Raw genomic sequence first — 22682 nt, 5'->3', positions numbered from 1 at the left:
CAACACGGAAAGAACAGGTTTATTAAAGTATCTAAAAATTTGGTTAGATCAGAACAGAAAATAATTTTGTTGGACATTATAATAATTACATAGGACATTTAAATTAATTGTTAGAATATAAACAATTTTTGCAGTATTATAATGTATTAATGTTATTACATCTTACATAATTATTTCAATAATCTAACAAAATTACTTCACATCTAGCAAAATTTTTAAGCATTTCAGCAAAATCATTTCTTCCATCTAATAAATTTTATAAGTAAAATAAAATATAATTAAATATGAGAAAGAAATGTAAATATATTTCCAAAATTAATACAATTTTCTACATTATTACGCACTAAAATATCGCATTTAAATCCGATACTTAAAAAAAATACGAAAAAAAATACGAAATATACGAAAAGAAGATTTTGCTTAAATATCTAAAAATTTAATCAAATAGATCTGAAAATAATTTTGTTGAATATTAAAATAATTATATAGGATAGTCAAAGTAGTTGTTAGAATATCAATAATTTTTTTAATATTATATTATTTTATTTAATTAATTTATAATTTTTTATTTTAATAGTCTATCAAAATATCTATCAAAAAGTCCATCAGTAAAAGTCTATTATATAATAGTCTATCAAAAATTTCAGATTTAAATAAATCTGTTAAATTTTTAAATATTTTAGCCAATCCATTTTTTCTTCGTGTAATAAAAGCAAATTCTATAATAAAAAAAAAGAAATAAAAGTAAAATAAAGTAAAATTAAGTATGAGAAAGAAATATATATTAAATATATTTTCAAAGTTAATTACGAATTAAAGATTTGTGTAATTATTACACATTGAAATGTATTTAGATCCAACGTTTGGAAAATACACAAAAATGATTTTCTTGAAGTATCTAAAATTTTGATCAAATATAAATTTGAAAATGATTTTGTTAGACCATATAAAAATATTATTTAATGACAATATTATTACAAGTTTTGATATTTTAGCAATCATTTCGAGCATTTTACATAATTATTTTGATTGTTCAATGAAATTATTTTCAAATTTATATTTCATCAAAATTTTAGATACTTCAAGAAAATCATTTTTGTGTATATCTGACTGATCTAAATTTTACAGAAATTTTTATTTCAACAAAACCGCTTCTTCCGCCTTCAAAATTCTTTCGAAGCGATTGTTTCATGCGCAACATGACCATTAGATTTATGCATAATTCAGATTACGGACAATTTCAATCCAGAAGATATGCGGGGTGCATAAAGCTTCCTATTTGGAACTCTCACGTCCATCAAATCCACCCTTACGTATCGCAGGCGTAACGCATTCAATCGTCAATAGTGCGTGTACGCACAAACGCGCGTGTCGTGCGCGCGTACACCTACTGTGACAAATCAAAATATATTTCATCGACGTGTTCGCGAAGATGTGGGGTCCACGATTATCTCCTAATAGATTCTTCTTCGAATATACACGTGCGTATTCCGGTTACGTGGATGATTTATGCAACGGGGCGCCCATGATGATTTAGGGCACGGAATAGTCCGAGCAAGCGTAATTCCACGAGCGATTTGCTTGATCGAATTGCCGCATATATATATATATCATATACGTATCGATTCAATTGATTAAAAGCCCTTGTCCCGATTGGAAGTCATGTACGCTCGAGGGGGTTCGTTGCTCTTCGTCGAATTTATTATTCTATCGCCCCAAATGTGCGACCCCCGCCGAGAGACAAGTAATTTTATTCATATACAACTGGAATGATTCTTATGAACAAGTTTGAGAAGCTATTAAATGTAATGATATGAGTAGCGATGAGGGTGAGGTAGAAATGTTAAACAAATTAAAGATTTTTGACGATGAATTGAATTAAAATTGAATATCTTACCCTTTTCGAATTTAAATTGAAGAAAATCAACAATATTTTACTTGAATCAAGTTGTTAAATAATATAACTTTTTATTAATCACATAATTACTCTCTCACAAAGGATTTCTATATATAATGAGACAAAAACTATTCTTGATGCATTTAATCTTATCGTTATCTCATGCAATATAAAAGTAAAACCATTTTAAGATTAAATTAATAATTTCTATTCTTTTGCCTCGAATTAAATATGATTGACATTTTATTGAATCAAGAGTAATACATACAAATTTAAGCTTGTTTACTCTTGTATAGAATAAATCATCGCCGATACTAGCGTTAATATTTGGTGTAAGATTGTGCTATTATTTATTATATTATTTATTATTATTTATTATTATAGCATCAAGATCATTTTATTCTAGATTTAAGAATATTCTTGCGTTAATTAAAACTAAAATATTCTATTCTTTATAATAAATATGATTGACCCTATATCGATCTTATTTTATGCTAGTTTGAAGAGTAATAGCATTAGATCCAGAAATCTTTTCTGTGGGTGTAATGTTGTAAAATCATACGCGCATATGCATGAAACGAAATGCACTCTTATTTTGCTTAAAAAATGTAACTATTGTTTTTCTCAAGGAAAGTATGATTTTTAATAAGACTAACAATATATTTATATTTGTAATTTGTATTTGAATTTGAATTTTCTAGATTCAAAATTTTTGAAATTTAGATTCAAATTATATAGAGAAAGGACGGTTTTATTAAAATATCTAAAAATTTAGCCAAATATAAAAAATAATTATATTGGCCCATCAAAATTATTATGTAAGCGTACGTTTAAGTTATAACGATAATACTGCAAAATTTTTTTATATTTTAGCAATCAATTCGAATGTCCTACATAATTATTTTGATGACTTAATAAAATTATCTTTCAGATTGTATCTAAACAAACCTTTAGATCCTTCAATAAAATTATTTCTTTCATGAACACCCAAAAAAATGTTTTACTGATCCAGTTAGAATTCTAAATATTACAGTTAAAATGTATTTCTGTTTTTTGTATCTATTCACCCCAAAAAAAATATTCTAATTATAAAATGAAATTCCTTGTAATCCCGTATCTAAGTAAAGATTTTTATAGAAAGCGTATTTTTCTTCTAATAAAGTAAACTATTCATCCAAAATGTAATATATATTATTCTAATGGTTTTCCTCTTGTATTAAGAGGAATATGTTTACTGAAAGCGGAATGCCCTTTTACATGCAATACAAGAAACACGAAAAACAAAGTGTGTCGCTACCATCTCATGATAGGTTAGAATAAAAAAAGCGTCACGCTGCGTGGCCCTGGCGAAAATAAGATAAATAAAAGTACGTAGTATAAATAGATTTTCTAACACCCCCAATAGTATTAATAGTATATAAAAGTATATAAGAGAAATAAAAAGTTGAGCGAAATGTAAGTGAAGAGTGACAGAAGTGTAAACAAATCTTCTAGGAAGCGTAGATTGGAACAATGGAACGTAAAAGAAGCATTAAAACGCTTCGTAAACATTTTACGTTTCTTTTACGTTTTTGTCACTCTTCTTTTACATTTGACTTACGTTCAGTTCTTTATTTCCGCCTTATTTTCGCCAGGGATGAAGACGCAGTAAGAAGGAACATTCGGATATACACTGCCAGTACTGAGAATTCACAGTTTACATAACATATATTATTTTAGTACTAACAGTGTATATCGGAACATGATCAAAAAGAGTGAAATCGCGATTTTATCTTTTGTGAAAAACTTCTTTGTGGAAAAGTGCTCAGATAGTATTATTTCTCACAATTTTGTTTCTGTGACAATAAGTGAAAGTAAAGTTGAAAGAAAAAGTTTTTGAAAAAGATTAACTTGAAAATGTACTGGCTCACATTTAATTTAGCAAGCTGTATATCAATATATCATGTAATCTAACAAAGATATAATACATCAATTAAATATAAATAGATTTTTAAAATAGTATTATATAATCTGTATACAAGAGGAAATTAATATTAAGGACAACCAGATTTGCTGCAGATGCAAGACGAAATTACGCTAAATGAAAAAATATTGTACTTAGAATTTCCTTTTAATTTTAGTGGATTCCTCTTGAGGCCATATAAGAATAAAATCTTTTAAAATTTAAAAGATTCTACTAATAAAAAGATTATTTTTTTGGGGGGTGTTAGAAAATTGTCGTACGGTAGCAACATTTAATAATATATGTAAGAAAATTTAGGCCTTCAACCAATAACTAAATCATATAGTCACTTTTGTAAGATGACGCGTTATTACATTGAGAAACAGATTTCTTTAGCAATTCTATTTATTTCATTTAAATTTATTTAATTTAAATAATCCAATTTTATATTAAATATTATTTTGTTGAATTAAGAGTTTTGTTGTTTTGTTAGAATATACTATGTTGTTTAATATAAAAAACACTATTAAAGTATAAATAAAGTATAAATAAAATTTATCTTTGAATTCAATAATACTTTGTTTAATTAAATATTGTTTCAATGAAAGAACGAGATTCTTTAATATTGTTGAAGCATATAATAAAGAGCGTTATTATTTTTTTCAAACAATTTATTAAACAAATATTTTATTTAAAATTACAAATAATAAAGTTACTTATTATTTGAAAAAACCAAACAATCGAATTTGTTAAATCAATAATTGATTTGTTTGGATTATTTCAAAAAATAAATTTCTTTGAATCTAATAAAATTTATTAAATTTAAAGAAATCATTTTCTCTGTGTATCTAACTGGGCGTCACAAAAAAACTTTTTTGCTCAAAGAGTATGCAAAATTGGAAAAATTTTGTGATACAAAACCAATCATCATGAAACTTGACACAAATATAATGAAATAAAATATGAAAAAAATCTAATCAAAATTGAATAGTAGATCCTGTAAAAAATTAGAAGATGAGTCCGGTGAGTCATGTGACAGCAGTACCCATTTGTCATTCATACAATTTCATTTTGATAATAGAATAATGTTGTTCGTTAACGACTCATTAAATAATCATTGATAATTGGCAGGCTAAGTGTGTACAAGTGCACACATGGTGATAATCTTTAGTTACCACTATCGATTCATCATACTGTTTTCCAGAGTTGGAAGTAACTCTTTACTTATAACGAAGTTACAGTTAGAATTATTTTTTTTCAATATTTATAACTTAATTTTGTTCCTTTTTTCCATTTATAAGTGTAACTTAACTTAATTATATTTTTTTTAGTAACTAATAACTAATTTAATAATTATGTTCATCGTTACTTTATATTTATATCTTGTTTTATATTTAATGATAAAATAACTACAATGGCTACGTTAGAAAAGCAAATGGCTACGTTAGCTAGCAAAGAAAGCAGTTTTGTAATTGTTGTTAGTTTCTCCCTTAGTTCATGACTCTAAATATATAAACTAATCACATTTAAAAATCGTACACAGTTGCAAAGCTATTTGAGTTGAACACAGTCAATAGCACTGACAGTCTGCTTCACACTTTTAGGCTATGTTCGGAAACATTTGAGTATCCCCCATGTATCATTTTATCTTTGTTTTTCACTGAATGTTAAACAAGAATAAAATAATGCGTAGGAACATTCGGATGACATTTCCGAACTTAGTCTTAATATGATTGGTTAGATATAAATAAGAACCAATCAAATTCGACTGTTATAATAAATTTAAAGTTTTAAGTCTCGCTTAATGTCGTTGCAATCAGTCCTTAGAAATATATTACAAGAGATATATTAGAAATATAAGATTTTTATATTTAAAATAGCAATGCACAAAACAGGAAGTAAACAGAGAAGTAACTAAAAAGTAATGACTCGTTACTTTTTGAGTAACTATACAGAGAGAATGATTTCTTTGGATTTAATAAATTTTATTAGATTCAATGAAATTTATCTTTTGAAATAGTCCAAATAAACCAATTATTGATTCACAAATTCAATTGCTTGGTTTTTCAAACAATAGCTTTATTTCAAATAAAATATTTGTTTAAAAAATTGTTTAAAAAAATAATGCTCTTTATTATATACTTCAACAATATTAAAGAATCTCTTTGTTTCATTGAAACAATATTTAAGTTAGCCAAACAAAGTATTATTTAGTTCAAAGATAAATTTTATTTCCTTTAAATAATAGTGTTTCTTCTGTTAAACATCATGATATACATTAATAAAACAACAAAACTCTTAATTCAACAAAATAATGTTTAAATATAATATTTTAATATAAAATTATGTTGTTTAAATTAAATAAATTTAAATCAAACAAATAGAATTGCTAAATCTAAAGAAATTTTTTTTTCAGTGTACTATGTATTTTCTCTGTGTCAAATTTCGCGATTGGTTTTATATTGGTTTTACCATAACATTTTCTTAATTTTGGATATTTCTTTGATAAATTATTCAGATATAAATTCCGCTATCATATCTATATCATATACAAAACATTTGCAATATCGCAGTGCTTTCTAGTCAGTCACTCATTTTAATTAATTTTGTAGATGATTTTCGCTTTAACTATAAGACCACTTTTTTTCAATGAGATTTAAATCCGAATCGAATAGTCTGCACATTTCTAATATGAGGAATTTCTCTTAAATTTGTTTTAAGTGTAAAATTAGAAATTAATTTAGAGATTTTTGAATCTTATCTAAAAAAAGAGAAAAAGAAAAAGAATAATTTTATTAAACCATCAAAATAATTATGTAAGATGTTCAAATTTGAAAATATTTACAATTTGAAAATATCAACAATTTTTACAGTATTATTATTATTATGCTTAAGCATACTACATAATAATTTTAACACTTTAATACTAAAATTTTTTATTAGATTATTTATTTTTAGATCTGACAAATATTATTATATATTTTATATATTTTAGATATTTTATAACAAAACTATTCTTTAGTAGAAATTATAATTGTATTTATTTTTCGAATATTTTTAAATAAATAATGTCTTAATAATAAATAAAATTATAATTTATCAAATTAAATTCTGTAAATTATTTCAATTGCGCATTCTCTTTATTTCAATGCCGCAGCGCGATAAAACAATGAGACGCCTTTTTGAAATGTTGAGAACTCTTAACGTACAAAATTTCGTGTTCTCATAAAATCATTTCATCGTCGTATTCAAATGCAAATGCAAATGCGCATTCGATAATGGTCGCTCCGAATAATTGATGTTCCGGATAAGAGCTACGCTTTCCTTTCGACTTCCTTGACGTGCAAAATTCTTTCGCATAATAATAATAATAATACGCGCATGATGAGTCGACGGCGTCGATGATACGGCGAATTTTTCTCGGATTATCGAACAGCTTTGTCCCTAATTGCAAGAACGGAAAGCTCGCGAAAAGCCCTCGCGAGGAAGAGGAAGCTCGAGCGTCAAGGTCCACCGCGTACGCGGAACAAAGGCGATATATATTACGCGAAAAAAAAAGACCTACGCGGATGATGACATTTATAATCTTACGCGGGCGAGGGCATAGATCAACGATGTTTTTGCTCGGCTGACAAGGGGATCACCCTCGGAGATGCTGAATTCGAATTTAATTATTATTAATTGTCTCTCTCGTCGGTGAGACTGCAGAGGCGGTGCTTCTCTTTCAGCAAGAAGTTTCCTACTGCAGTTGAACGAGATTAACTAAAGTATAATTAAATAAATTGTAAAAGTCTCAAAAATCAAAGATTAAAATCGCAAAAGTAGTCTCTCTCTCTCTCTCTCTCTCTCTCAAATAAAGATACTCTTAATATCTTTAATGATTAAAATATGACAACAATAATATATATATATATATATATATATATATATATATATATATATATGTGTGTGTGTATTAGATTCTTTAGCAAAAAGAATCTAAAAAAATTTAAATAGATACAGATTTGAAAATAATTTTGTTGAAATATCGAAATAAGTAAGATATATTAATAATTCAAATTACTAGAATATCAAATAATTTTACAGTATTATCATCATGTTTAATTCTATATAATAATTTTGATAATTTAAAATTATTTTTAAATCTCGGTCTAAATTTTTTTAGGTCCTTCAATAATTTAGATCAGTAAAATTTGATCGAATTTTTAGATACTTCTGCAAAACTATTCTTTCTGTGTAAAAATTTGGTTAGATACAAATCTGTAAATTTGTAATTTTGAGTCTTCAAAATTATTACATATGATATTCGAATTAATTATTAAAAGATAAAAAATTTTTGCAATATTATTATCATGTTTAAAAGCTTCTACGTTATAATTTTGATGGATAATTTTGATGGATTATTTTCAGATAATCTAGCCAAGTATCTAGCCAAATTTTTAGATTTGTCAGCAAAACTAAATATTTGTTTCTATGTAGATAATCATTTTAATGATCTAATAAAATTATTCAGATTTGTATCCAGACAATTTTTAGATACTTCAACAAAACTGTTCTTTCTATGTGTATCGAAGTCAATATCTATAATTCTTTTGCAGTTTCAGTGTATTCGAGTGCACAAGAGTTAAATGAGCAGTGCGGTATGGGAAAACACATACGAGATTAAGCCGCCACTTAAGGGAAGAGTATCGAGCCACTTAAGCGGTAATCTGATGTGAACGGTACTTCTTGGTCCGATGATCGGAGGGGGGGGGGGTAGTCTGTGTACTCTAGAGCTACTAGAGTACTCTCAGTGGGCGTTGCTCGCTCTAGCTTTAAGGATAAAGCAAGTTTTGTCTGGGCCCACGCAGGACTCTCTCAGCAGGAGGGTCGTCTGCAAAAGGACGCGAGTGCGTCTCGAGCACTCACAATGGTCAGTTTATGTGGTTTCTAGATATTTATGGGGTGCGCGGCCAGCGAGTCTAGAGGGTGACCCATTCCCCCGGCTATACATTGTACAAATTGGACGCGGGCCTCGTGAAAATGCGAAGCAATGATGTGATAGAATTTCCGCCATTTGTGTACACGCTGACCGTTCAAGTTCTCGAGCGTTTGCAGCCGATTTAACTGAGAATGTATTGTATCGAATGTGTCCTAATGACATTATGATTTGACCAAATGAAATTGGAAACATTTGATTGACATTGTACTCAACATAGGTTAAGATTTTAATTAATTTATGGCAATTACCTTTTTTTTTTATTTTATCATAATTAAGTCATATTGCTCACGCTACGTCATTAAAATAAATTAATAAATAATATAAATAAAAAGAATAAAAAGGAATAAAATATTTCATTGTGACGATAGATGTGACGATTTTTAAAAAGAATCTTTTTTAACTATATATGTATTCGTTTTATCATTTCGTTAATATAACGTTTCGTGCTTTACGTATGCATTTTTCGTTTTTTCAAATGAATCACGATTTGGTAACTCTACGAAATGTCGTGATGACAACATGCAACGTGCACGCACAAGTGCACGCAGGCATGTGTAATTTAATATTCGCGTCCCCTCTGTGCGACGTGTTCATTACTTAAGTCTACACCCGGTATACCCGGAATGCGCATCCCTTCGCATGTGTCCGTGATCGTTCTACCAGGACTAATGCACTGCGCGGCCAAATGTTCGGTGCGATTTAAATGTTAGGGGGAAGACAGTTAAGTACCCCGGTAGTTAACACACCGCCGCCATAACTTTCGCGCCGACCGTTAACTCCTCTTTTGGTCCCCAGAAGGCTTGTTAACTAACGTTTTATTATCATCATCGTCGTCACGAATGATATCTAGTTCAATGCATGTTTGTAATGCATGTGCGTAGAAATTTACGTATACTTGTGTACGTCCTTTTAAATACAAATAAATAGTTTGGAATAATTTCTGCATTGAACTCCAAATAGTTGAAAGAAGTTCATGGAAGAAACGATTTTACTAAAACATGTACAAATTTGGCAGATTTGAAAAGAATTTTATTTAGATTATCAAAATAATTATATTGCAAGATAATAAGCATTAAGCATAATAATAATAATAATAATAATAATAATAATAATAATAATAATAATAATAATAATACTGCAAAAATTTTTGATATTCTAGCAATCAATTTGAATGTCTTTATATAATTATTTTGATACTCCAATAAATATTTATATTATATAGTTTAAATAAATTATATAGTTTAAATAAAATAAAAAAAAAAATTTTTCTGCGTAACCTTTTAAATAAGTACACGAAAAGTACAAGAAACAAGTACAAGTACAAGAAAATACCCTAATTATGGAAAAATGTAATTAAAAAATATTGCATAACTCGTTCGTTTTACTTCATGTATCTTGCAAAATTAATTACTTTTAGTAAAAATACCTAGCAATAATTTTTAATTATTTTTATCTTTTAATTATTATTTTTCTTTTCGTATTAAAATACGATTTTGAAATATACTGTTTTTTCAATAATTTCAAATTTACTTTTTTTATTATATATTTGAATGTTTTATTCTAATGAAATACTAAATCAGGAAATTTAAAAATCCTATTTTTGATATTAGAAAAAAAATATTAATTTGAAAAGAGAGAATCAGTCAAAGATGACTGCTTGATATTTAAATATTACAAGAAAATACATCACATTATTTTAAAATTATTATAAAATTTAGTTACTTGTTATAAAATATTAAATAACTTTTAATATTTTTTATACTAAATATACTAATTATACTTATGAACTATTTATTATTTTGCAACAATCAAAGATTTTAAATTTCTCGTTTGACAACTCCAAATGCTTTATCGCAGGGATTCAAAGAATTCGCATTGTTTCAGAGTGGATGACACTTAATCTAATTATAATATATAAGTTCTTTATACGTGGGTTAATTCAACGGGGCAAATTATGGGCGACACGTGTGCCAAATTGAGACTGTAATTTTAATGGCATGGAATGAGTGGCGGCGGACCGATTATCACTGATTTAATTAACCCCGGGGGCTCTATTTCGCGCGAAACGAATACAGCATCATATATTTCGTCAGCAACATAAATTACAACTTAATTCTCTAATGCTTTTACATTCGATACATTCTTTTATTACAAGCGTTTACAACAGAATGGATTACAACAGAATAGCTTTTTAGTTGCAGAATATCTTTTCATCGAGATAAATTTTCTTGTTATTCTGAAACTTGTCAATAGAATTTTTCATTGAAAATAAAATATAAAAATACAGATAAAATTTCAAATTACGAGAGAATAAAACGTTTTAAAGTGCTTTTAAGAAATTTCTTTTTTTTTTGCATAGCATATCGAGGATCATTTTACGGGAAATGTATAAAAGGAAGTTTATCAATTCTGTTAACACATAAATAATAATTCTTTGTGTTAATAAATTGCTTCTTTAAATATTTTAGAGCTTCGAATATCTCCTTGTTCCTGATTTTGAATAAGAAAAATATTAGATTTTATAAATCATAATTTTAATTTTGTTTAAACCTTTTTTTAATTTCGGGGGAGAGATTTGAATCTCTCAAACTCTTCTGTTAGATATGTCCATGTTTTTTTTCTGCCTTCAAAATAAGCGCCATATCCGACAGAAATTTATTTCACAATATTCCAGAAAATGCGATTCTAAGATGGCGACGCGAGCTTCGCATCACCGCTTCTGTCCAGCAAACGACGAATTTCCGGTGAAATTTCATGTGAGCGTCACGTGCGCCCTTTCTGACAAATGATACCCTGTGATTCTCGAACCGAGGGCGGATGCGACGACGTATCGTTTCGGCGTCGCTCTCCTTTTTTCTCTCTCTTTCTTTGCATCTATCTCTCTGTCTGGCTCTTTTCTCCCACGCACACAATAACTGTTTTTCTTCCCTTTCTTCTGTCATCAGAATCAACCCTCCTTGTGCGTGCCCGCCGTTTTCGCTCGACTGACTTTTCAGATTCCGTGGAATCATCGTTCACCCGTTCTACCCCTCCGCATAAAAATCGCCGGAACCGGATGCCGGAAACGCCGACAGGGGTGTCGTCAGGGTCGAGAAATGGGCCTCCATGCACCCTCGAATATCCGTTGTTCGTCTTCTAGACAGGGTGAAATCGGATCGAGGGTTAATTGATATCTTCGTTCGGTATCATGGACAATTTTCCATGAATTGTTGTAGAATCAGTATTAATCAGAAAAATCCAATTAAAATCCAATATAAATTTTTGCGAATGTGATGTATATACAATGTGATATATATATATATATATATATATATATATATATATATGTGTGTGTGTGTGTGTGTAAATAGATACTTTAAAAGACACGTCCTAAGATACTGCAAAATATTTTTTAAAACTGTTAAAAATAAAGTATATTTTAGGATTATTAATCAATGCTTTTAATTTTAGATTTAAAGAATTTTTATATTCTTCTCGTTTTATTTTTTAATCATCTTTATGGGTTTAATTTCTAATAAAATTTTCAAGAAAAAAGGAAAGAGATTTCCATAACATTTTGCGATTTATATACGGGATGATTCCCATCGATAGAATATGAAACAACGAGAAATCACGGAGATGAAACACTACGGTTTAATTCCCTTCGAATGCACAATTCAACAAATGCAGCTACTATCCGCGCATTAGACACGAATGATTTTTTATGGTGATTTCGATGCTCGTGCTCGATGCTATCTCGTAGCTTTTCGTTGAACAACCCCAGCGTACACGATCGAGAGTTTGTCAAATCATCCTCGGCTATGCCCGTAAGGTCTCGTTCTATTGTCCTCTTTTTAGGGTTTCATGTATCCGTGCCCTTTCTTCTCCGCGGGGAGAACAGCCATAAACTATATGAGGTAGAAACATCTAAACACGAGTAAAATTAATGTTGCACGAGCGCAAGTGTCATCGGTGAATGCAGCTGTTTGCATGAAAAATAAGAGTTACACAAGAGTTACACAAGAGAATAAGAGTTACAAAAGAACAGTTTTGCTAAGATATTTAAAAATACGGACAAATACAAATTTGAAAAATAATTTTGTTGTAGCATCAAAATAATTATGTAAAACGTTTAAATTGGTTACTGATAAACTAGAATATAAAACAATTTTATAGTATTACCATAATATTCATTAAAACGCTATCTATAACAATTTTGAGTCAATAAAATTATTTTTAAATCTACATTTAGTCTATATTTAACTTTTTAGATATTCCAACAAAATCGTTTTTTCCATCTAACTGTCTTAACATTTGATAAATGTTTTATACGTCTTATTTAAGCAATGCTTTTCTATGTATTATTAATACAATTACAGAGAAAGAAAGACTAAAGTTTTGCTAAAGTGTTTAAAAATTTGAGCGGTTACAAATCTGAAAATAATTTTATTAGACTATCAAAATTATTATATGGAACATTTAAGCATGACAATAATACTGCAAAAATTTTTTTTATTTTTTGTAGTAATTAATTAAACGCCTTGCGTAAAATAATTATTTAATGTAATTATTTCGTATGTAATTATGATCTAATAAAATTTATTTATTTATTTTCATATCTATATCTAAATTTTTAGATATTTCAACAAAATTGTTCTTTCCGATTTATAGATTATAATACAACAATTTAAGACTAAGACTATAATACAATATTAATTTATTAAAAAGATTTGTATTCGACTCCGTATATCATGGCAACGAAATTCTACGCCTTCGAAGTTGTATAACAGTTTCTGAAGTTTATCCCTCCAATAGAGATAGAGAAACTATTTTACGAGGAAGATACAGTATGATTTATGAATAATATATCACACTTCCCGACAGTAGTTATTTCATGTAACAGAAATATTTGCTTCCTATTCTCACAAAGTTCGTTTCTTAGAACGTTTCGAAGAGACGCCATTGGGCCGCAGCCGCAGCTACAAACGATCGAAGCCTTTCATAGAAATGAATTTATTTCAGCGAATTTATTCCGCGGGTTGACGTCAGCTCGATCATAAATCATCTCAATAGAAGATTGCGTTCCGCAGCAATTCACATTTGCGAATTTTCGGATATATCCTTTTCGGCGTGAAATTGCAATTTGAATTCTCATTGAATGTATTATCGTCATACGCATGACGAGCTAACTAGCATTAGCATATAAATTTTACAAAAGAAAATAGCGTTTTATATTACGTCGAATTTTATTGCCCTATGTACAACAACAAAAAATGATTTTAAAGTATTTAAAAATTTAATCAAATATAGATCTGAAAATAATTTATTTGAGTTATTAAAATAATTATCTAGAACTATGCTCAAAGAGTAATACTTTTATCTTATATATATTTATTTATTTTACACACACACACACACACACACACACACACACACACACACACACACACACACACACACACACACACACACACACACATACTGTGTGTGTATATTTTTTTTTATGTTTATTTCATAATATATTTAAAAATGTATGCTTAAATATATGATAACAATACTGCAATAATTTTTTATATTCCAGCAATCAATTAGAATATGATATATAATTATTTTGTTGGCTTAAGAAAATTATTTTCAGATTTGTATCTGGCTAAAGTTTTGAATATTTCAGTAAAATCATATATAAAATATATTTATTTTAAAATTATATGTAATATATATTTATTGAAATATAAATTTAATATATATCTGCAAAAAATTAACAATATAAGATACATTATTTGTAAATAAATATAATTTTTAAATAAAAAAAATCTGCAGAAATAATTGATATATTCGTGTAAACAAGAAAATAAAAAAATAAAAATTATATATAAGTTACTTTTGTAGACATTTTAGGAATCGTCGCAACGCAGAAAGTTTTACTGACAATCTTAAATAAACAAGAAGTATACGTCCGGATTTTACAAAGTTACATCGTCATCCTCTTCAATGGTCTTATTTATATGTCAGAAAACATGACTGGAATAATTGTTTGTCTAACGGATTAAGGATCAATTTATCCTTGTTCACAAACTTTGCGGATTTTTCCGACAAAGAGCCACAATGTTCGTTTCACTGTAACTGCGAACGACGTAATCAGCGCACGAGGATATCGAAATGTTGGCGTTGGCGCGGTCGCCGAAAATGCGCTCGTGGCGAACCAGTTTTCGGGGCGAGGTTTCCCGAGGATGGGAAGTCGCCCGGAATTGACAAGAACCGGGAGAGGGAGATGAAGAGGGAGAGACGGGAGACAGCCCGTGAGAGCCCGGGACATTGGCTCCAGACCCCCTGGCGCCGTCGCGACGCTTCCCAGCTTTTGGCAAAACACATCCCTATCCGGGTCCCGCGGGCGCCTAGTTTTTTTTTTATGATCATCGCCGCTGGTTTCAGCACCCGAGAATCCCCCATAAAATCTCGTCTCCACCTCGCCCGACGTCCCGGGCATCCTTTTACCCTCCCACTCTCGACGTCCCTCTTGGCCGCTCCTTTACGGAGGCAATACTCCGTCTTAATGGTGAAGACGTAACTTCCTCCGATGTGGGAGAGTCGTCGAATTTTATTTCCACGCGATACGATTCCTCATCACCCGTTCGTTATCGATTATGTCCGAAGGTTATTACAAGAAGAAACTTCTCCGCAATGCGGAATAAGTCTTATTTCAATAATGATTTAATAATGGACAAAACTTTTTTTATGTTTTGGGAAAGAGAAAGAGAGGGAAAGAAGCTTTAACAAATTTTTAATCTTATTTGTTAAGTATTTGATAATTGGATATTTGAAGTGTTCCTGCCAAATTGTGCGATTTGCTTATTTCGCGCACGACGCTTGAATAAACTGAGAGATACTAGTTCTCCATGCAAGAACGGCAATAAATATGAAAGTAGATAGTCACGACAATCTCGATCTTTCTTTCTAGATGAGTTTATCACCCCTCTTACCCTATTCGCTATTCGTATTGTGTGCCATCGTTACGGTATAACGTATACGAAGTACGTTGTAGGAAAGTTTCCCCATTGCTTCCCCGGGAAATTTTATCTTACATCCAGAATAGAATAGATGCTGACTCCTCTTGTCAAGAAGTTATTTCTATCTCCCTTTATTTGATAGAGATAAAAATAATTTTTCTGTAATTTAGAGATAAACAAAGTAAACAAAGAATGAGCTTTAGCTTTCGCTATTTTATTCCATTTATATCTCTAAACTCATATCAAATTATATATGTAACATACTCTAGGAAAAACATTTTGTTCTGTGAATCAAAATTTTACTGAAGCGACACAGTAATTTGATTAAAATTCGATTTTGTAGTTTTGTAGTTTTTGTAGTTTTGTAATTTCAGTAAATATATCGAATAAAACCATTTAAGAAAAGTTAATATAAACTATAATTCTTATAATACAAATATTTTTGTTATTTATATTTTGTTCTTATTACTATTAATTCTTTGTTACAACAATCAAAAGATATTAACAAAATTTTTTATTATATTAAATAAATTTTTTTTCGTCTTTTTTTCTTTACATAGTGACAACTTTAACTATATGGTTTAATTACATTACACAATCATTTATAGATTCATATTGACGAACATAATAATTTCACTTATACGAAATTTTATTTACAAAGTAGAGAAATATATATTTTTTTTATATAGAGATATTTTGCAGAAATGTATTTTGCATAACTAAATATTTTGTTATATAAAACAAAACATTTGACTGCTATTAAAGAATAGTTCTATTAAACAATTTTGCTGAAACATTAAATTTTTTTCTAATATATACAAGTTTTATTAATTTTAATTTAGTTTGTAGCTTATTTTTATTTTTCCTCGAATATTTTATTGCGCAATCATTAGTGTGTTTACACGGAAGGAATACTTTTACTGACAAATCTAAAAATAAGCAGTCAGCAGCTGTTGAGCAGTCAAAATTATTATATATGATATTCAAATTAATTGTTAGAAAATTAAAAATTTTTGCAGTATTATTATTATATTTAAATGTACTACATAACTATTTTGATGATTCAACAAAAATTACTTTTAAATTTGTGTCTAGCTAAATTTTTAGATTGCTAGCAAAACTATTCTTTTCGCGTATAGTTAATGTGTAAATGACAAAATTTAAAAAATATAAAAATGAAATACAAAACAAAATTTTAAACAACTTTTCGACTTTAAGCTGCGAAAAAAAGGATAATAATATTAATTATTATCTCCACTATGATCTTCAATTCAACTGTATATTTATCAAAAATGATCCAAATATGCGAATTTCGTATTTTTAACTTTGTAATGCAACTGAAGGAAATATAGAAATATATTTTTGTATCTTTTAAATAATAATGAATAATAATAAATAATATTTTTTATTACAAAAAAGATATTCAAATTATTTATTTATAAAAAATTTTACACGCTTGATAACAATACTTTTTATAAATTTATAAAATTATATAAATTTAATATAAATTTATATAAATTTTGTACATTTTTTTACATCTTAATGTGTTTTTTTGTTATATAAATAACATTTATTCTTTTTTTGAGATTTGAAAAACATCTAAAATTGATGATGAACGCAAAAGTTCTGTCAAATTTCTAATATTTTTCAACACAACTCTTTAAAGAAGACTTTATTGATGAAATAAAACAAAATGCACGGATAGAAACGGATATAATGACAAAAAAATTGTATCAGAATTTAAGTACCACCATACAATAATTTAGTATTCATAAAAGTATTTTAGTCATATTTTGGTCATTTTATACTATTATATCTCTTCTTTTGATTTTATCATCTCCTATTATCTTGTAAGACTTAATCATGATCTCTATTATTTAATCTCGTTTGAATAAAAAAAAATCCAAAGATCTTATGTTTAACAATTTTTATTACCAACACGTCATATAAACATAGATAATAAACTTTTAATATAATGTCAAAGGAATGGAAAGAAATAATAATAGTAAATAATAATAACAATTATATAAAATAATTTATATATAATAACAATTTCGTTCTATTTAATAGCAAAAAATGTTTAAAAAAATTAGAATGCGGAAAAATTCAAAGACCGTTAAATAAAAAAACCTGTTATAGTATAAAAAATTATTTTTTTTTTAACAAAAAGTTTTATTTTAATTTCTACAAATACTTTATGCAAGAAAAGTAATCTTCCTTTTAGTCAGGCAATCTATAATTCTTATTAAAATATAATTCTCTATTTACAATTTTATGTGCCACATAATACAAGAAACAATTGACATACATATAAAATAAATATACGCACGGCATAGAAAATTCATAAATAAAAACGCATCGAATCTCTACTCTGATGCTAGCGTTAAGTCAATCACGTGACCTCTTTTTTGACGCTAACGTCAAAAAAAAAGCTGAATTTATTCAGCTTTAAGCATCAAGAAAAATATTAAGTGGCAAAAAAAAACGTGCAGTTCAGCAAAAGTTTCAATTTTTTGCCTTACAAAAAGGATTGAATATTCTCGGCAAATGGGTTTATTTCCTATACTATCATGTAGGTAGCACCACATGGAAACCACTCGTGTAACTCGATCGGTTAAGTAGAACACGTGGTATGACGAGGCGCCGGAAGTCTTCGCCTCTTACGGTAAGATCCGTAAGCGAATGAAAATTGGATGACAAAACGTGACTCTGGCGATCGTCCAGCTTCATTTTCACCCTCGTAGCTTTCCTGGCAGCGATAAAGGGAATTTACTGCGCGTCCCACATATAGATATATGTGTCACGCATATCGTTTTATACATGGATGCACCCTTGTCCTATTTCAGCAGGAAGACTTCCACTTCCGCTGTTTTGAAACTTACGAAGAATTAGGATATTTAGAATGCGCTTCAAAGTGTACTCCAAACTATTCGTTTGGTTAAGTTTCAAAACAAGTTTCAAAAACATGTAAAATGTATTATTATCTTATATTATTTATTATTTGTATTATTATCTTATTTTTTTATTTTTTTGTATTATATACTTATTTACTTAAATATATTTTAATTGTTATATCGTATCATTTTATTTTGAAACATCTGAGAATGACTTTCCTATCGACATTAATTAATTAATGATTAAAATTGACAGATTTTAGGACTTAAAATAAGATTTCCAGCTATATAATACATCGATACTAGTTTAATCTTTTTTTCATTTATAAAATGACAAAAAATTTATATATATAAATTTATCTCATTCGTATAAACAAAATACTGTATTATTTGACGAGTTTAATTGATGATTGTTCAAAAATCATCTCCTAATATCTAAACTCATTTCTATTCTATTAATCTTATTATTATAATTAATTCTATTTTATTAACTGTAATTTCGACTTAATTTATCTTAAATTCTAATTTTTATAATTAAAAAAAGGAAACAAAAAATTAAATTGAAATTAAAATCTCGCATTAGCGCATTAATCTGCACGGTAGAAATAGGCAAAAGACGCGCACGCGAATCGTGTATTGAAAATATCTCCAGGGGAAAAAGCACTTTGCGAGCGCGAATGCATTCGTAACACCCACGATCGGCGATCGATCAGGTGCATAGGGAATTGAAAGGGGTGCCCACGCAAGAGGGAAACGACATCGAAGGGGAGAGCCAACCTTGTTTTGACGCCGACGCGGCAGGCACGCGCGGAATGCGCGAGCGGACGAATTACGTTAAACGTGGGCCGAGTAGCGTAACGAGTCGCCGTTGCATTCTTTTCGCCTTTTTTAGCATCCATCTCCTCCGATAGTGGCACGTCACGTATGCCGTTGCCGCATCATTACATACGTTGCACAGCCGCCCTTTTACCGTCGACTTTTGCGCCCCGATCGGGCACGATTTCGATTGTGCGCTTCTCCCGCAAAAAGGAAAAACATTTCTGGATGACATTTCTGGATGTAAATAAAGTCGGGAAGTGGCCGTCTTTAAAATGGGACATTGAAACGAGACGAGGCCTGCCTTAATTTCCGTGCGTGAGCCGTTAATTAGGAGATTTAATTTCGAAAAGAAGAGAAGAAGAGAAAGAATAAACATTTTTTTAACAATAGAATAATAGATGGCAGACGGGATTTTAGGTGTCTACTAACTTTTCTTTATTTAAGGAAACTTTATATAAATTTGGAAACTTTATATAAATTTGGAAAAATTACTTATATTGCGAATTACACAGAAAAAAATTAATCTTAAATGACAATAAGACAAATATTCTTATATACATATATATATATAAGCAAGTCTATTATATCTTCTTAAAAATTTTAATCTCAATTTGATTGAATTTATATTAATGCAAGTATTACTTTTGCTCAAGATTGAAAATCTTTTATATGAAGATTATGATATTTTTGTTTATGAGAATATACTATCTTGATTTTGACTAATTTTTTTTCTATGTATTATTTTTAACTTTCGACGCAGCTCAAAGTTATAGTTAATTAATTCCCTCTTTAATAAATTGACAATCAAATTTGAAATCAATTACTCCCTTGTATAGGAAAATTTTTTTCTGTTTTCTTTCATTTTAACTTATCCCCTTTGTTTTACCGTTTGACACGTTTTGCTACGTGCACAGTTGAAATTTATTTTCTAAAGTAGCGCTCTTAGACGCGCAAAGAGAAATCCATACATCATTTCATTTAAACAAAGATTGAACTATTGTTATTATCGTCGATAACAGTTACGTCTGTATTTTCGCGATACGCCGTAAAAATGATAAGACAATTGTCGAAGGTTTTCTATCCGCGAAATGAGAAGGAAATGCACGGCCACTTCCTCGAGATAACTAACAAACGATAAAACGTCTGACAGTTGATTTGTCATCTACCATATTTGCGTAACAAGGCTTCAATCTGAAATCATAATGCCTCCAATCACGTCCCTCGAGTCGTGAAAATCAATCGCGAAAATTGAGACGAAAATTGAGACTTGCATTTCTTAGAGGTGAGGCGAAACGAGAAGAGGAAAGGAAAAAACGAAAGGAAAGAGTCATAAATACGATAAACGACGCGATAAACACGCCGCGGAAAAATTCCTCACCTCGGCTGTGCGCTTCTTTTTTTCTCTCTTTTCTTACGCAGCGCGTAAACTATCCGAAGAATTGATTTTCGTCGACCTTGCGATCGACATATGTTTCTGCACAAACTGCAAATCAACCGTCAAATCGTTCACACACATACGTGTATGTAGTATGTATGATGTACGTGTGCGTGACGTGTTTCCAGCAATGGGACTCACGCTCGCGATAAGATACACGAGTGCAGTAACACGATTAGTGCATGCGTACTACGAGAGAGAGAGAGAGAGAGAGAGAGAGAGAGAGAGAGAGAGAGAGAGTGCCTACGTTTTTCTCTCTCTTTCTCTTTTTCTCTCCTGAAAGGAGAGGCTGACATGACCAAATTTGGTGCGGCCTCGCTCTCCCGCTACTCGGACACTTGCCGGAGGAAGTTTGGCATTTTTTTTTTTTTAATCCGCCGCACGTGCAGCGGAGCTCGAAGCGGAGTGCATTTACGGGATGCTGACCGCATCTAAGATCCCGACCCGACGTTTTTTTTATTCCGTTACGATGCCCGGTCGGATATTAATAACACAGAGCGTTGCACCCGCGCGATTGACGTTTTATTTATCGAAACGAGAGATAAGGAAAAGAGAGAGAGTGAGAGACAGAGTGAGAAAGAGAAGGGGGAGGGGGAGGGAAATTTACATTGGAAAAGCGAAGTGAAATAGGCGAAAAAAAATTCTGCTCGGAATTCGTCACGAGGCCACGCGTGAGAATACGTCGCGAAGATTGCGAAGCGCGTAATCGTTATTTTTACGGAAGGACGACGATTGTTTAACGTGCCGCATCGGAGAGATCTGCGCGCGTGGTTGCTGGCGGATTCATCCGCACACGCCTTCATACTTGGAACAGTCCCGCTTTCCGCGGTTATGGATTTTGAAGGCGGTATTTTTAGAGAGAGAGAGAGAGAGAGAGAGAGAGAGAGAGAGAGAGAGAGAGAGAGACGCGCACGCGATTTGTTTGGATCGGTTATTTGCATCGGAACCGTAGGGCTGTGCGCGTCGCGCCCGACGCCACTCGGCGACGCGTCCGCGCGGAATTAACGAGATCCTCTTACGCCTCGAGTTCGCCTCGAGCGCGAATTCGGAGCTCGTTTTCGGAGAGCCCTCTCTCTCTCTCTCTCTCTCTCTCTCCCTCTCTCTCTCTCTATCTGCGTCCAAAACGCGATTTCGTTCCCTTTTCGGCGGGATAGAAACGCCGAATCGAAACGCCGGGGACCTAGGTCCTTTCAATCAGCAGTGGGAAAACATCCCGCGGAAGTTTCAAAGCGGAATCGTTCGGAAATGTTATCTCACCGAGAACGCCCGAAAATGCGCAAAGTCTCGAAAGAGCGTAACTGCAAGTCGGTGAAATCGGGGGAAATATCACGCGAAGCTCCAAAAAAGGCCACATTCACAAACGAACGTTGACTATGGAGTAAAACTTTCACATATTCGAATCCTTATTAAAGAACGCTGTAACTCTTTAATTTATTTAACTTAAGATCCGAACTGCAGAATCTCTCTCTCTCTCTCTCTCTCTCTCTCTCTCTGTGTGCGTTTTTTGCACGCTAAATTTTTTTTTATTCGATTTCTGTCATGCTTAGATTCCTTTTTACTCATTTTTGCCGGACTTTTCAAGCAGGAAGGAGTGCGGGGCGCCGTGAGCTCCCGCATTTCCATGCGCTGGGTCGGCCCAGGTCGACCGTGTCGTCGTCGGCGCCGCCGCCGCCGCCGCCGCCGCCGCCGCCGCCGCCGCTGCCGCTGCCGCCGTCGCCGCTGCCGCTG

At 30.7% G+C, this 22682-nt stretch overlaps 1 long non-coding RNA gene across 1 annotated transcript in view; it reads right to left on the bottom strand.

Moving 5' to 3' along the window:
* The window catches only part of LOC105423523 (uncharacterized), a 54831-nt gene that overhangs the window by 13507 nt on the left and 18642 nt on the right, over positions 1-22682 (bottom strand). The window lies entirely within an intron of this gene.

This window comes from Pogonomyrmex barbatus, unplaced genomic scaffold (assembly GCF_055798465.1).
Source record: "Pogonomyrmex barbatus isolate J1 unplaced genomic scaffold, ASM5579846v1 scaffold5, whole genome shotgun sequence".
Classification (NCBI taxonomy): Eukaryota; Metazoa; Arthropoda; class Insecta; order Hymenoptera; family Formicidae; genus Pogonomyrmex; species Pogonomyrmex barbatus.
Note: the sequence above shows the minus strand (reverse complement) of the source record. Positions and strands in the feature narration are given on the sequence as shown.